The following is a 4,798-nucleotide window of genomic DNA, read 5'->3' on the forward strand; positions in this document are numbered from 1 at the left end:
TCATGTGAACTTTAGTGTACATGCAGCACATATACAACAACATGTTCTTGTAAAGGTTAGAGTTCATACCACAGACTGACTGTGCTCAGGCTGATCCTAGATCTGATCCCAGTACTGCTACAAACTGTGTCCCAGTCAGCTCAACAAACCATGTGATGCAGGAGGAGAGCTAAACCGGAGTGGGACATTTTACTACATCATCTAGCCAGGGAAGAAGAAGAAACTGCCTTCCTGTCAGTGAACCAACTTTAGCATCTGAACACGAGGAAGGAAAAAACCCAACAGGATTTCATTTCTGTGGTTTCCCTCCTCCAGACGCTGGCCTCTGGGCGGCTCAGGTTTCACTGTTTCTGCATAAATCAGAAGAAACCTGAGAAGAAGAAGAAGAAGCAGGAGACTGAAAGTAGACCCAACATGTCAGAGACAACCAAGAAACAGGAACTAAAGCATCAGTTTACGCAGTAATGACACACACACACACTCAGAGGTGAGTCTGAAGTCTCCTCAGGGTGAAATGAGACTCAGCCTCCGCTAAAATAATCAACTGTCACTAACGTGCAATCTGCACAAATTAGACGACCAAATGTTTAATAGACTTTGGATTTTTTCATGAAGCAGGAAAACAAATGCAGTGTGTGAAACTTCAGCAGTCAGCTTTGTGTTCGGTCTTTACAACACCGATCCTCCTGTCCCCACTGGGCTGATGAGACGTCCACAGGACACCAGTGTGGACACCAAAATCCAGTCCCCATTCTGTGCAGTCTGACAGTCTTCTCCCACAGATTTCATCATAAACTTGTACTGAAAGACAGTAAAACTGCACAATGAGCTCCTGATGTGCACTAATTCCACTCAGACGCTTTCTTGGCCATTTAAGAAAGCAAGTGAGACAGAACAACAGACCAAGTGGTGTCACCACATGGGTTTTATGGAGAGGAATTCCATGGAAGTCATCCACAGCTCTGCTGGCTTCGTGTCCAAACCGGTCTGGCATCCTTCCACTGGTTTCATTTTCAAAACGGAACTCAAGAAGATCGCATCCTCACAGACTCACTCATGTCCTTCCTGTTCGGTCTCTTCACTTCAGATTTCTGTGGATTTTACACTTCAGCACTTAAAATGTAAAATGTGGTCACTGGACGAAGTTTGTACATTTCATACATATCAGAACTTTTCTGCAATGCTTGCTGCATCAAGTTCAGGTGACACGTTTACAAGCTGAGGAGGAGAAGGATGCCTGTGGCCCGACATCTCAGCTCACAGCTGTCAGCCATTCACTTCCTGTTTCCTGTGTTTGTGCCCACACAACAAAACTAAGGCTCACCAGACGCTGAGCACCGTGTTGTCACGGTATAAAAGTGACAAATGCGATGTGGTTTGCAGAAACGTACAAGGCTAACATTTCGTCTGGCGATCGGGTTGGGTGACGCGTTTCCCGCCAACGGGAACGGGAACATCCACACCGAATCGCCAAACCGAGTGTCAGCACCAGCTGTCACATCACTGACACGGGGGTTTCCCGCCTCTCGTGAGTCAGCGTTTTAAGAAACAAAGGTTTGGATTTATCTGAGGTCAAACTGAGCGGAGGATAAACAGCGAACCTTCAGGCTGACAGATTTCTGTTTCCAGTCCGAACTCGTAGGCCGTCATGCAGGAAGAGACAAGTCGAGCGGCTGCTGCTGGAATTCTTCACGTCTGCCAAAAGTCCGTCATTACATTGCAGCTTACTTCATTCGTCTTTAGGAGAGCAATAAAGATTTATGGCAATTTTTGGATGCATCTTAATTTGTGGTTTCTTTCAGCCAGAAAATCAGCTTAATCAAAGATATGCTTGATGCCTGGAAGTCTCACTCTGTTGCTTTTGAGGAAGTGGAGATCAAACGTGTGGTCGTGTTGGTGACTGCAGGATTCGTTCAGCCTGTCATGATGAAATGATTCGCCTCAGGGTTCATTCACTCACCAAATGTTTGTCTGGCTTCCAACAAACACAAGACAAAAGACTTATTCAAAGCACTTTGTGTTTTTTATCAGTTTGGCTGATTTTTATCTTTTACCGCAGAAATTCACTCATTTTGCATCTCACAGCAGAGAACTAAACTTAAAGCGTTAAACGTTAGCCTGAGCGTAGCAGTGAAGGTTTACCGCACAGGAAGTCATGGTGAAGTTTCCCAGCAGCCCCTGGAGGAGCCAAGCGAGACACATCTTTGTGAGGAGACACCTGCTGGGAGACACACCCGCTCTGAACCGGACGGTGAAACACGTCAACTGTGTGATTGTGTGACTTCCAGGTGTCAATAGGTAAGAGTTTTAGAAGCAAACCAGCCCATACTGTTATCATTCAGCTGAACACATCATAAAGAGCAGTTTGATTTATATTTTATGACTCAGACGTGTCCTGATGAGGACATTTTGATTCACTTCCCGTCAGTGAAGACGGCGAGTCTCTTCACTCGCACGTCTACGATTAAAACTCAGAGACAACAGAATGTGATCATTTGTCATGAATTAACGTGCCCACATGTAACAGTACAGCAGTTTACTGCACTCAGTACTTCAACTCTGACTCACACTGTGGTGGACACGTCCACTAACAGTCTGCTGTCTGCTGTCCTCTGAGGACTGAAGCTTCACAGCTGACTGATTCATTAAGTTAATACAAATGAAGTTCAGCTGCTCGGTTGGCCGTTCGTTATCAAAGCTAACGACTGCCGAAATGCTCATTTTCTCCTGGTGAGTGTGTGAGTGTGTGCGTGTGTGTCCAAGTCTCCCACTCTCCCGCTCCTCTGTTTAAAGGTTCAGTCCGCTCAAAGGACAACATTTTCTCACAGTATGTCTGCGGGTTTGTGTCTGGTACAAAGCAGTTCCAGCTGGCTGTTTTCACTGAGGTCTCACAGAGCTGCAGGACCACCGAGTCCGGTTCTCCCAGAGCTCCGCCGCTCTGTTCCACTTCCTTTAAAGAACACCACATAAAAGGCGATAAAACGACGCGTTGGCTCTGTTCTTCAGAAACTAATTTCACAGTGTGTTAAGTCTGCACTGGGAGCAGTAAACTGTGATGAAGAGGAGCAGGAGAGACGAAGCAGTGAAGGTTAGAACCCGTCCTGGTCCCGTCACACGAGACCTGAAACCACAAACGGACTCCTCCGTCTCGCTGGTCGTTTCCTTCTTGGTTATGAAACAGAAACAGGAGCTGGACACAAGCTAAAATACTCACGTGTGATCACACTGAGAAAATGTTTGGAAGGACGAGAAGCTCCTGATGTTAAAACCTAAAACAACAGAAGAAGAAATGTGCCACCTGCTCAAACGTCTTCCTTTTGCTCCCTTCGGTCTGAACGCCGTTCACATGCCGCTCGCGTCTCTGCTCAAAGAAACATTTCGATGAAGGAAAAAGAATCCAACACAAGTTAGCAGCCGTCAGTCTCAGAGTTTAAAGTCACTCTAAAGGGTCCGTCTCTCCCGGGGGACAGCAGGACTCCTAGTCTGGCATGAGGACCCGCACCCACACCAAGGAACTGTTGGCTCGTACATAAAACAGTCACCAGACAGGAAGCTGCCGCAGGACAACACCTTACCGAGTCTCAGGTGTCGCCGTCCACACACACACACACACACACACACTGTGATCAGTTTCCTGTCATCTGGCTGCAGTTGTCCTTGCTTCTCTGATCTCAGAGCCTGCAGGAGGTTCAGGTGTGTGCGTGTGCAGACATAATGTACACAAACTGTACATTATGTGTGCCAGACACATCAGTGTATGTCAGCAGGCAGAATAATACTAAACTAAATATTCTGTCAGTAGTACACACCACAGACACACAGTACATACATTACACGTTTGTACTGTAAATACATTGTAAATATACCATAAACTGTAACTGTACTATGAAAATACACAGAATGCTTGGGCTGTATACTGCATGTACACAGTAAAACCTCGTAAATATTTCAGTGTAAAAAAATGAAGTAGACTGTAAATATACAGTAAATAAACACATCACTCAGTACTGTGTTTACCTCGCGTGTCATAATAAAACGTTTTATTTTGTGCGTGTGTGGTTAGACATTCGGCTTCACTGGCCCTCAGGCCGACTCTGAGTCACTGCTGCTTCTGGTTTGTACTCAATATGAACCTTATTACCATTCAGTGTTTCTGTGCTCTGCAGCTCACTGACAATACTGACCTCATGATGTTTTATCAGACCCAGGTGAGGACTACCTGGCGGTTCCTCTCGTTCTGCTGCTCACTTCTGGAAGTCATCAAAGCGCGTGTGCTTTAATGAAACCCGGACTGATCATCGGGCCCTCGACGCGACCCCGAGGCCCCCCGGACTGATGTACGAATGTGGCTCGTCATGACCTCAGTAATCAGTTTCACGTGTTCTGACGTGAACTGATGGCAGCTCCAGCAGGCTGTAACCACACGGGTCGGTCGACTAACAGATCGGAGCTCCTGCTGCCTGGAAGCAACGCGCTGAAATCAGTTCACTGATTTGAAATCAGGCAGCGAGTTTCTGATATGAAGGATTTACAGAACAGGTTTGTCTTTAACTCCTACACTTGGTAGAAAGTGTGTGTGAGACCCGACGCAGATCCACCTGATCGGAGCAGTTCTGGCGGCCATGACGACTCCAGATGTTTCTGCTCTGCCGAACCTCTGGAATCTAACCATGAAGAGACACCACAGGACGTCCCGATGCCAATGAAGACCCCACAAACAGTCCTCAGACTGATGGTTCGTGACTGCTTTGCACGTGTGCAGTTCGTGGCGGTAAAGCTGGATTCATTCAGCGTGAGC

This window comes from Scatophagus argus, chromosome 18, assembly GCF_020382885.2.
Source record: "Scatophagus argus isolate fScaArg1 chromosome 18, fScaArg1.pri, whole genome shotgun sequence".
In the NCBI taxonomy this organism is placed as follows: Eukaryota; Metazoa; Chordata; class Actinopteri; family Scatophagidae; genus Scatophagus; species Scatophagus argus.